The sequence below is a fragment of the Aethalodelphis obliquidens genome, unplaced genomic scaffold (genome assembly GCF_003676395.1).
Source record: "Aethalodelphis obliquidens isolate GAN/ISIS:26980383/991018 unplaced genomic scaffold, ASM367639v1 scaffold28, whole genome shotgun sequence".
NCBI lineage: Eukaryota > Metazoa > Chordata > Mammalia > Artiodactyla > Delphinidae > Aethalodelphis > Aethalodelphis obliquidens.
This window is the reverse complement of record NW_020837972.1, coordinates 24,063,381-24,076,208: the sequence shown is the minus strand read 5'-3', so window position 1 is coordinate 24,076,208 and position 12,828 is coordinate 24,063,381.

Below are 12,828 nucleotides of genomic sequence, written 5' to 3'. Positions count from 1 at the left end.
GCCACACCCATTCTCCTTTTTCTGCTCTGCATGCCCAGAGGAAGTGCACAACTGCTTCCTAGGGTTTCTGCTCAGGTTCACACAGGGAGGTATGTGTCAGCCCTCCCTCCCTCCTGCTGGTCTACAGACACCCAGATGGCTGCAGCTCCCTGCTCGTCAGATGTAAGGGTGTTAACTGCTTCTGGGGGATTCACCATCCCTCCTGGTTGGTTTTCTTAATTGTGAACACAAATCTGTAAATAGTCCCTTTATTAAATGTTCCTGAGTTAATAATTTGAGTGTAACATTTGTGTTCTGTGATGTGTTAAATGATGAACGTTTGACTAAATTTTGAGTATCAGTTACTGGTCCACGGGGCATAGACTGACATCTGTCAAGATTTCTCACACTCTGGGCTTCCCTGGTGGCACAGTGGTTTAGAGTCCACCTGCCGATGCAGGGGACACGGGTTCGTGCCCCGGTCCGGGAAGATCCCACATGCCGCGGAGCGGCTGCGCCCGTGAGCCATGGCCGCTGAGCCTGCGCGTCCGGAGCCATTGCTCCACAATGGGAGAGGCCACAACAGTGAGAGGCCCGCGTACCGCAAAAAAAAAAAAAAAAAAAAGATTTTTCACACTCAACATCAGTGTTTTCTCTTTGTGTTTTAATAATTCAGTAGAAATTATAACAGAGTTCTTTGTGGTTTTTGTTTTGTTTTGCTGCAAACGTAAATGGCTCTGGAGATCATTACCATCTGCTCCATATGCCAGTGGTCTTGCGGTTATTACTAGACTTTCTTCACGGATAGAAACCGAAATGTTTATGAGGTCTTTATGCTGCCTCTGGGTTAGCTGAACGCCTTACAAGAAAGCGTTGTTATTTATGTTAAATGTGTACAGACAAGAAAAAGGTATCCCATTACTGAGTGAAGAAAGAAAGGAATGATGTACTGTACTTCCGTGTACTCTCAGTTTAAAAACTTGTGCTGCACAATTAAAATACTCTTATTCAATATTCTGCTGTTTTTATTATAATTCACGTAATCTGTCACCCGTAGACAAGATTTCCCATCTCAGGAGTCAGAATCACCCCAGAGAAGCTCTTCAAAGTCTCCACACCAGTTCCCATCACAAACACCATGCCAAATTGAATATCAGCTTTTCTAAGATTAAAACAGAGGTGCTTCAGGTATAACCTCATGAAGCCTAATAAATTAGGTGGAAGTAGACTGTTAGAGAGGCCCGGTGTGGACCACACTCCCCTGTCATTTATCAGACCCCCCCCCCCCCCCCGCCCCCGTCTTTCTCTCCTGCTGACATGCAAACCTCACTTGAAGGGAAATAATTGCCGTCAGGCTACACAGCGGCATTTTCTCTAACGGTTGGATTTGCATGTCAATCTGCATTTTGAAGAAGCTCTTCCTGCAGGTTTTCCATTTCATATAACTCCAGGAGGTACTGTTCACAATGCAGATTGTGTTAATAAACTTGTATATCACTCTGGTCCTGTCTTTATGGAAATAGCTAGTGAATGAAATAAATCTTTTGAGGTTTGGGCATAATTGGAAAAGAGCATTGTGAGTTACCTGTAATAGTTTCTCTGTGTTCTGTTTATGATGTAAAGTGGCTTCCACCATCGGAATTCTCCCCTGGGCCCTTATTTGCCACATGGTGAAGGGAAAAGCCATCCTCACTCTGATAATCTTAGAAAATTTCATTTGTCTCCTGATGTCTGTCTGCAACTTAGAAGCAGGCAATGTAACATGTCATGATCAGCTCAAAAGAATGAAATTTAACTAAGTTAAAGTAAGCTTTTCTTCCACACAGCACAGATCCTTCCCAACACCACACACCCCATCGCCACATCAACTCACCTTAGTAGTGGATTTGTTCTGGGGCCAACTCTGCAGATTTAGTGATACCATGTATTCTGTATTTTCTTTGCGGGCTCTTTACAGCTTGTTTCACAGTTGTTACACAATTCATCTGGGTAGTCTTGACACCTTGTCATTGAGACTCTTATTTGCAGAATGCTAAGATGAAATAAACCAGGAACACCAAATTTATTTAATACCTAAATGCCTAAATCATTTTATTTAGGTATTTAACAATACCTAAATCGTTAAAGGTGCCCAGCAAAGAGAATGTAGCTATGAAGCAGTCACTGGTGAAATGATAGAAACACAGGTGACATTTGTAATTTGAAGTTCTCAAAGCACTAGAGTCGTTAAAATCATTCATTAAAAAACACATCAAGCTCAGACTCACAAAAAGCTGGGGGAAGGGGATTAACCCCTAATCCTCTGAGGTTTAAAAGAGTAGGATACTCATAGCTGTACCAAGAGCATAACTTTCAAGAAAAATAGAGATGAGACACAGAGTCTAAGACGGTTTACCCACACCTGCCCTGCGCCTTCTGAAGAGGAGGGTCTGGGCAGGGCCGTAGACAGTTCATGTTGGAAACTCCATCAGACACCAAATCCACGTCCCCACGAAACACAGGGGCAGTGCTGCGAGAGCGAACACAGCCAGGCCTCGATCCCACACCCCACGTCCGGGCTGTCACTGTGAGAGACAGCAGTCCTCGGCTCCTGTCCTGCCTCGATGGCCCACTAGCGTCAGTGAGGTCCCGTCTTTGACTCATGCCTGAGTGTGGGTGTTAAGTCTCACGAGTTCGCCTTGTTGAGAGGCTTCCCGATGGAAGGAATGAGAAGTCCCCGGGCGTGGTCAGTGCAGTGCTGGGGGCCGGTGAGCTCTGTGCCTGGCGCTTCCCGTGTTTCTCTTACTGTTTGCTTGCTTAGTGTTTAGCTCCACGCTCACTCTAAGCTACTTTGGTACCAGGGTCCCACCAGGTGGCAGGGCTGGGTTTGAACCCCTCTGTCTCCCTAGAAATGAAGTGCTCTTTGTTACACTGCTGTTAATTATGCTGTTTTCATCACTGTATAAATCAGCTAATTTCTTTAGATATCTCAAAATCCTTACCGGCATTTGTCACAAACTAAAGCTGGAAAGACTGGGGGTCTGAAAGAATTAGGATCACAAAAGGCATACCTCATTTGCATTATTAGCCATTTTACTATTGCATAGGTTTTGACAAATTAAACTTTTTTGAGCTCCAGTTTCCAATCTGTACAACTAAAATGGGGTTATGTGGTCTTGCGGTGTCTGGCCAGTCCATTCATCCTGTGCTGGGGGGCCGGAATCCTGCCCCCCCCCCCCACTGCAAATGCACTGCTCTGGCCTGCCTGACCGCGGCCATATTCTGTCCTGTCGGCCAGTGACGGCCCAGGTTTTGGTCATGTGAGTCAAGAAGTTGTATTTACCAAGACCCTATAAACGGGTGCCAAGTGGTGGCCTCCCTTGGAGGGTGGAGCTGCTCTGTGCATCCTCCCTACCTGGAGAACCTGATCTTCAGCCGGGGTGGAGGGTTCTAGACTTAAAATGAAGCAGAGACATGACTAGGAAGGTCCCAGTGATGTCATCTGAGGTCTGGACCCACTCGTCCCTGAGGTAGCTACACTCTCAAATTCTCTGTCTCCTAATCTTCTGCTTTAGTTGCATTCTGTCTCTTGCAATCAAAAGAGTTTTGACTAAAGTAGGTATTACACCTGCCTTAGCTATTTGCAAGATTCTTCATAAGATCAAAGTAAGAAATAAATAATGCATAGGCCTCTTTTTATTCATTTTTAAACACTGTGCTAACATGCATATAACATAAAATATACCACCCTATCTTAAGTGTGCACTCCAGTGTGTTAAATATATTCATAATATTGTGAATATATTACCATCATCCATCTCAATAGCTCTTTTCATCTTGCAGCACTAAAATTCTGTACCCATTAAACTCCCTGAAGCCCGTCCACCAGCCTCTGGTTACCAGCTTTCTACTTTCTGTCTGTACCTCATACAAGTGGGATCCTACAGTATCTGTCCTTATGTGACTGACTTATTTCACTGAGCATAATGTCCTCAAGGTTTATCCATGTTGTAGCAGGTGTCAGAATTTCCTTCCTTTTAAGGCTGAATAACATTCCATTGTATATATACATCACATTTTGCTTATCCTTTCATCCATTGATGGACACTTGGGCTGTTTTCCACATTTTAGCTGTTGTGAATGATGTCACTGTGAACATGGGTGTACAAACGTCTCTTTGAGACCCTGCTTTTAATTATTTAGTTATTCCCAGAAGTGGAATTACGGGATCATGTGGTAATTCTGTTTTAAATTTTTTGAATACATAGGCCTCTCATCATTCTGAAATACACGTTCTCTGCCTTTCCCAAGCTGCAAATCCTTCTGTCACTGGTAACAACATTCCTCCAGTCTCCCATTCTAGAAATCTCAGCCTTTTCCTTATTCTTGTTCCCCGATGTATAGTCTGGAACCAAGTCCTGTTCTTGTTTCAGTACATCGTGTTTAATTTCATGTGCATTCCCTCTCCCAATCCCTCTAATAATTCACTCGTGTACAGTTGCTGTCACCTAAGGAGCAGGGCTAACAGAAGGTGGTGGTTCGGATGGCTGGTCTGCCTGGGCTCAGGTCCTGGCCACGTCACTCAACATATAACCTCAGACATGCCTTCTCAGCTCCTCGGTTTCCTAACACATGAGGATGATCATAATAGTACATGCTACGTATGATTGTTAGGAGGGCTGAATGCAATAGGAAGTGGAAAGCCTTGTATATAGTGAGGGCCCAATAAATACCGTTATTAATGAGCCTTATTGCTACTGCCCGTTTCCCCTAGTCCTGAATGTGAGTCAGAAGGGCCTCTTAGGGCCATCCAGTTTAATCTTGCTGTTATGTAGGTAGGAAACAGAGGTGGTAACAGATGTCACTGGGGAGCCAGGACGTGAACCTTGGGTCCCAGTGCTCGCCTGTGCTCTGCCGTGTCCCCCACATGGACCTTTCAGTTGCGCCTCTAGAATCATACCTGGTCTTCATTCCCAACTTTTAGTACCTTATTGTAACTTGCTTTCTACTATGATCTGAATATTTGTGTTTCCCCCAAATTCATATGTTGAAATCCTAAACCCCAAAGTGAAGGCATTAGGAGCTGGGGCTTTGGAGGTGTTTAGGTCATGAGGGCGGAGCCCTCCTGATTGGAACCAGTGCCCTCATAAAATACCCGAGAAAGCTAGCTCATCTCTTCCCCCAGGTGAGGGTACACGAGAAGTCAGCGACCTGCGGGGGGGGGGGGGGGCTCCCAGCAGAACCCGACCATGCTGGCACTCTGGTCTTCGCCTTCCAGCCTCCAGAACTGTCAGCAATAACTCCTGCTGTTTATAAGCCACGCAGTCTTGGTGTTACAGCAGCCTGAATGGAGTAAGACCATCCAGACTGCTGCTCTGCTGTCTACTCAGCCACAGCTGGCATAGACTTTTCCCAGCCAGGTTACTGTTGGTATTAATCTCCTGCTCAGTCAGTCCCCAGCGCCCCTACTTGCAAATCTACTCTCTTCTAATTTAAACCTTTCCCAGCTTTCAAGTCCCACCTTAGGGCCATTCCCTGGGAATCTCTCCCTCCTTTCTCAGCCCTTAGTGATCTCTGACTGAGGCTCCACATCAGACTCTCACACCTGGGGCAGCTTTTTTCTCTCCTAGTTTCCCATCTGGTGTGTTTACCTGCAGTGGGGATGTAAGCCTGGTCCTGGCCACAGCCTTTCCTTTGGGGTCCTCCACGCCTGTTAACTTGTTTCCTCCTTTTTAACCCTCCTGCTTTAGGACAATAAACAGCAGTCATTTGGTTCATCCCCATAGGCCGTTATGTGGGTGCATTTTTCAAAGCTTTGGTAAATGTAATTAGAAGTTTCAAATAATATTAAAAGCTAGTGAGTTTTATTATGGTGGTAGGTATGTAATTACGCATTTGTCAAAACGTACACACGTTGATATAAAAAGAGTGACTTTTAGTTTATATAAATTATATCTCAATAAATCTTTACTTAGAAAATACCTAGTGGTATTCCTATCATTTGGAGTGTGGTTAGCCAACTGTACCAGTGCAGTGGATGTAATATGATTTCAACTGCTTGTCCTAGAGGAGTGTGATTAAAGGCAATTACTTTCTTTTTTGTATGTGTCTATTTTCTACATGATGAACCATGATCACATCTTGTTATAATTTGAAAAACAATCATTTTGTTAACAATTAAATAATTCTCCTTGTTCTTAATCACTGGAAAACAAAAGTGCTCAATGAAAAGGTGCAATTAGAACAACTGAATTCATTCACACTTACCCTAAAAGGAGCATCCAGGGCCAAGGAGAGGGTTGAACAGAAGCTGGAGTCCTGGGGCTAGTAGGTGAGGCCACACGGGGACAGTAAGGTGCTGATTCAGGCTCTGGAAGAAACGGAGAGACAGGAACTAGTGGTGGAAGGGAAGGCTGAAGCTACTAGTAGTGGGTGTTGAAGATTTTGCCCACAGGCTTTGAAATATTTTTAAACAGCACATTAATTAAATTAGCTAAATGAGAAGAACAGAGAGAAAAATCACTGATATAGAAAAATAAACATGTAATAGAGATTATCAACAAAATTATTAACATTCTTTGAAAATGCCAATTAAATGATGAATCTCTCAAAAAGGTTGAGAAAAATAAAAAGTAAACAGCATCTAATGAAAAAAGAGTTTTGAAAAATTATTAGAGGAAACTACAAAATATGAAAATTTAGATCAAACACTTTTTTCAGAAAATATAGAGAAGAGATCAAACTCACTTTGAACATTAATAAAGAAATCCAAAATAACTTTAGCAAACTGAGTCTAGCAATATATTAAAAACAACAGTGACAAGTAAGTTCACACTAGGATTGAAACAGTTAACTTTGGAAAAATCTATTACTACTAATTAACACATTCAGATGAATAGATTTAAAGATAAGAAATAGAAGAAGTATGTGATAAAATTCAATTCCAATTCTTTCTTTAGGAAAAAAAATGCTTGGGATAGAAAGGAGCTCCCTAAATCTGCTCCCAATCTGGCGTTTGGTGCTCATCAGATGTCAAACTCAGTGAAGAAACCTAACCTATTTAAAATCCCTTTAGTTAAAAAATTTAAACAAGACAAGAACTATCACCGTGGCTTTAAGTTTTTATGTTCATCAAACATACGCATGCTGTTATGCACTGAATGTCTATGCCCCCCACCACCCAAATTCATGTGTTGAAGCCCTAAGCCCCAAAGCGATGGTATTTGAGGCAGGGCCTTTGGAGGTAAGGTGGTATGAAATCAAGAAGGCGGGGCCCTCATGATGGGATTTGTGCCCTTCTAAGAAGAGGCACTGGAGGGCTTGAGCTCTCTCTCTTCCCCGTGAGGACACAGTGAGAAGGCAGCCATCTGCCGACCAGGACCCAACCACCCTGGCTGGAACCCTGATCTGAGACTCCGAGCCTCCAGAACAGTGAGAAGATCAGTTTTCTTGTCTAAGCCACTCATTCTATGGCATTTTGTTACAGCAGCCCAAGCTGACAAAGACACATCATGCACTTGGTTTATGGAGGAGATCACCATGTCAGTTATGGGACAACGTGCTTTACCTCTGCTGTCCATCCTGCTTCTGTGATGAGTCACCAGCCATAGGTTTGTTATCAGGGTGAGGGGTTGGCTTCCACAAGTGCACACTCTTCCCACGTCCTCGTGCTTCCAAAGTAGTACCTTGTCACTGTGGTCAGGGCAATATTCAGCATTGATACACTGTGATTCTGTAAGCACATTTTCTTATGAGTTTGAATGCATTGCTCCATGATCTTGCTTCCAGCAGGAAGCTTTTCTGATTCCTAATCGTTTGTATGTGACCTTTTTCTTCCTGCAAGCCCATTAGATTTTGATTTTGTGCCCAGTGTTCTGGTTTTTCTCAATGATATGCATTTGTTTTGACCAACTTTTTTCTTTTTTGGGGAAAAAAACCCATTTTGTTTGGAAATAATTTCAAACTTACAGAAAAGTTGTAGGAGTGAGAACAGTATATAGAACATCTGAATATCCTTTACCCAGATTCACCTATTGTAAACAATTCACCCCCACTTTTGCATTATTGTGTTATGTATTCTCTTTCTTTCTCCCATATGTGTATGTGTGTGTGATGTTATTTGAGAATTGCATAAATGTACCTTTACCCTTAAATACTTCAATGTGTATTTCCTAAGAAAAGGATATTTTCTTACATAACCCCCTTACAGTTATCAACTTTTAATAGTGATACAATTCTGTTAATCTATTGTCCATGTTCAAATTTCGTCAAATGACCCAATAACATACAAAAATATGTACACAGAGATAAATCTAGATATATCTTATTGGTTCTGTTTCTCTGTTTCTCTAATACTCAACCCAGTTTAAAAATGGGCAAGAGACCTGAACAGACACATCACCAAAGATGATATAGAGATGGCAAATAAGCATATGAAAAGCTGCTCAGTATCATACATCACTAAGGAAGTGCAAATGAAAACGACAATGAGATACCACCGGGTACATATAGAATGGCTAAAATCCAAAACACTGAAAACACTAAATGCTGGCGAGGATGAGGAGCAACAGGAACTCTCATCAGTGCTGGTGGGGATGCAAAATGGTGCAGCCACTTTGGAAGACAGTTTGGCATGTGTTTTAACAAAATTAAACATGCTCTTACCATGTAATCTAGAAGTCGTGCCCCTTGGTATTTATCCAAATAAATATGTCCAAATGAAATTTCATGAATATTTCATATCCACATGAAAACCTACACATGAATATTTATAGCAGCTTTTTTCATGAGTACTGAAACTTGGAAGCAATCGAGATGTCCTTCAACTGGTAAATATATAAACAAACTGTGTGCATCTATATAATGGAATATTATTCAGAAATTTTAAAATGAGCTGTAAAACGACATGGAGGAATCTTGAAAGCAGATTGCTAAGTGAACGGAGCCAATGTGAAAAGGCTACCATATGATTTCAACTATATGATTTCAACTATATGACACTCTAGAAAAGGTGAAACTGTGGAGACAGTAAAAAGATCAGTGGTTGCTGAGATTTGGGGGGGCGGTTCTAGTTATGGAGAGAGGTGCAAATAGGTAGAGCATGGGAGATTTTTAGGGCAGTAAAACTAATCATGAGACTGTAATGGTGGATACAACTTTGTCAAAACTCGGGGAATGTAGAACACAAAAAGTGAATCCTGGGGTAAACTATGGACTTTAATAATAATCATAATGTATCGATATTAGTGCATCAATTGTAACGAATATACCCCAGTAATATAAGATGTAAATATAGGGAAAACTGTCTGCAGATGGGGGAATGGAGTATAAGAGAACTCTCTGTACTTTACAATCCATTTTTATGTAAAACTGACACTGCTCTAAAAAAAATGGTCTATTAATTTTAAAAAAACCAAAACTGAACATGGGCCATAAAAAAAAAAATTTTACAAGTTGGTCTTACTCATGGATATAGATTTTTAAACCCTCAATTAAATGTGAACAAAAGTGGGGCTTCCCTGGTGGCGCAGTGGTTGATGCAGGGGACACGGGTTCGTGCCCCGGTCCGGGAAGATCCCACACGCGGTGGAGCGGCTGGGCCCGTGAGCCATGGCCGCTGAGCCTGTGCATCCGGAGCCTGTACTCTCCACAACGGGAGAGGAAAAAAAAGAAAGAGCCCCGAAAAAAAAAAAAAAAAAAAAAAAAAAAAAAAAAAAAAAGAACAAAAGTGAATCAGGCAATATACATGTATCTATAAATATGTGTTTTTATATGTACACAATAGACATATTTTTATGGACTTACATTTGATCATTTGGGTTTATCCCAGTACTACATAGGCAACTGGACATTAGGAAATCTTTTAACATAATTCACCAAATCAACAAATTATAAAATAGACAAGAACTGTATGACCCTCTTAATAGATGCAGAAAATAACATCCTAAAACTTTTGATATTCAATGTTAAAAAATGAAAAGGAAAGAAAATTATTTTTCAAAGTAGGAGTAGAGAGGAACTTCCTTAACCTGAAAAGGTATTTGTACTAAAAGCTTGCAATACATACCATTCTAAGATACAGCCTTTCCAGTCAGGAAAAAATCAAATCTGCCTGGTAGCACTGCTTCTATTCAACACTCTTGAGAAGAATTTCCCGTGCAAGTCAGAAAAAGTATTGTTCACAATAAAAAGTGATTAACAAATGTAAATATATTAAAATTCAAATTTGCTGTACAACAAAAAAATCACCATAAGCAAAATAGAAAGACTAGCATCACGTCAGAAGGAGCTTAACAATAATTACAGGGAATTAGTATCCAGAATACATTAAATAAAGACCTCCTGTAAATCTATAAGCAAAAGTCAGAAAACTAAATAGGCAAAAGCTTTTCACAGAACATGTGAACAGGGGAGTAATGGGAGCCCTCATCCATTACTGGTAGATACGCGTCCACAGGAGGACAAGGAAATATGTGTAGGATTGTTCCTTGAAGTAATGCTGAATCAGTTGCAAAAGTAAAAATTACTTTGGATCAAGAAAGTAAACACTGGGTTTCCCTGGTGGCGCACTGGTTGAGAGTCCGCCTGCCGATGCAGGGGACGTGGGTTCGTGCCCCGGTCCGGGAAGATCCCACATGCCACGGAGCAGCTGGGCCCGTGAGCCATGGCCGTTGAGCCTGCGCGTCCGGAGCCTGTGCTCCGCAACGGGAGAGGCCACAGCAGTGAGAGGCTCGCGTACCGCCAAAAAAAAAAAAAAAAAGAAGTAAACACTGCCCCTCATTAGGCTGGAAGGACAGACATAAATTAAGGCACCTGCAAAGTTAACAGGAAACAATGTTTCTCCCTAGGACAAGCTGTAAATTTTCATCAAGAAGCCCTCTTACAGTGATTGCTGCTTTCTTCCTCACCGAGAAAACTTTATCTCTAAAATCATAAATCATCGTAAACTGTGCCCTTTGAAAATATATCAGTAAAAATGAAATATCTCACTCTTGCCTGGGGGATCTAAATGACTTTGACTCAGAGAAGCAAACTCTTTTCCAACCCAGGGGCAGAGCTTCAGGTAAGGGGTGTCCGGACACAGCCTTCCACAGTCATCTTATCTTTGTAGTTTCTTAGGAAACCAGACCCTGGACCCACTTGGCATTCTGGACCTGATATTGTTCCCTTTACACACAGCCTTGTTGTGCTATCAAAACACTGCTTCATGTAAAGTTCACCCAAATTTACCTTTCACCTAAATACTTTCATTATTGATCTCTTCCTTTGGACTGATGATCCATACGCTTTCTCAGGCGTTTACCTTCCCTCATTGCAATAAGTCAATAAATTGAACGTTGTTGAACTACAGATGTGTACCTGGTGAGGGATAAAGTCTCTAGGCTGAGTAGGCTAGGAATAGTAAAACCAAACAAAACTCAAAACAAAAAAAAACACCAAATATCTAACGATCAGCATAAATTATGGTGTATTCATAAACTGAACAGTATACCATAGTTTAAATGAATGAGCCGTATCTATGTTCATCCATATAGGTAAAACCTAACGTTGAGTTTAAAAAAAAATGAATTAAAACAGTGTTACATCTTACCTATCATTCATATGAATTAAAAATAAAACAAAAAATAAATAAAACAAAATATCTGCTGTAGACTGACTGATGTGTCCCCTTGAAATTCATAAGTTGAAACCTACTCCTCAGTGTGATGGTGTTTGGAGGTGGGGGCCTTTGGAAGGCCATCAGGTCATGAGGGGGAGCCCTTGTGAATGCGATTGGTGCCCTTACAAAGAGGCCCCAGGGATCTCCCTTGCCCTTTCTGCCATGTGAGGGCACAGAGAAAAGATGGCCGTCTGTGAGCCAGCACTGGGGCCCCAAGGAGACACTGAATCTGCTGGTGCCTTGATCTTGGACTTCCCAACCTCCAGAACTGTGAGGAATATACTTCTGTTGTTTACAAGCCACCCAGCCCACGGCATTTTGTCATAGCAGCCCAGATGGATTAAGACAACATCACTACGTGTAGTCTGTGTAGTAAAGCTATAGATGCTCTGAGTAGAAAGACGCAGGATGAATTAGAGCCGCCTCTCCTTGCGCTGGGAGGGATGGCTAAAGGGAGTGGGACTGATGTACTGGGGCTAATGAATAGCTGATAACAATGTTTTCTTTCTTTTGTTATTATTATTTTTTTTTGCGGTACGCGGGCCTCTCACTGTTGTCGCCTCTCCCGTTGCGGAGTACAGGCTCCGGATGCACAGGCTCAGCGGCCATGGCTCACGGGCCCAGCCACTCCGCGGCATGTGGGATCTTCCCGGACCGGGGCACGAACCCGTGTCCCCTGCATCGGCAGGCAGACTCTCAACCACTGCGCCACCAGGGAAGCCCGTGGGGTGCTTTTGACAATGCAGATTTCAGGCTTCCCACTATTTCAGACTCTCCAGGGGGTGGGCTCAGGGGAATTTTAACAAGCCCTTCAACTCCTAATTTATCCCCCCCCCATCTTTCCTCTTTGGTAACCATAAGTTTGTTTTCTATGTCTGTGAGTCTGTTTCTGTTTTGTAAATAAGTTTATTTGTATCATTTTTTAGATTCCACATATGAGTGATATATGATGTTTGTCTTTCTCTGTCTGACTACTTCACTTAGAATGATAATCTCTAGGTCCATCCATGTTGCTGCTAAATTTTCAAAGAACTAGATTTATGTGATACATAAGGACTGATTTATGTGCTGCATCGTCGACTGAAAAAAATGCACAACCTAAAAGTTGAGAGTTATGTTTTATTTGGTGGACATTGAGGACTTCAAGCCCAAGACACAGCATGTCAGATAACTGTGAGAGACTGCTCTGAAGAGGCGAGGTGGGGGGCGCC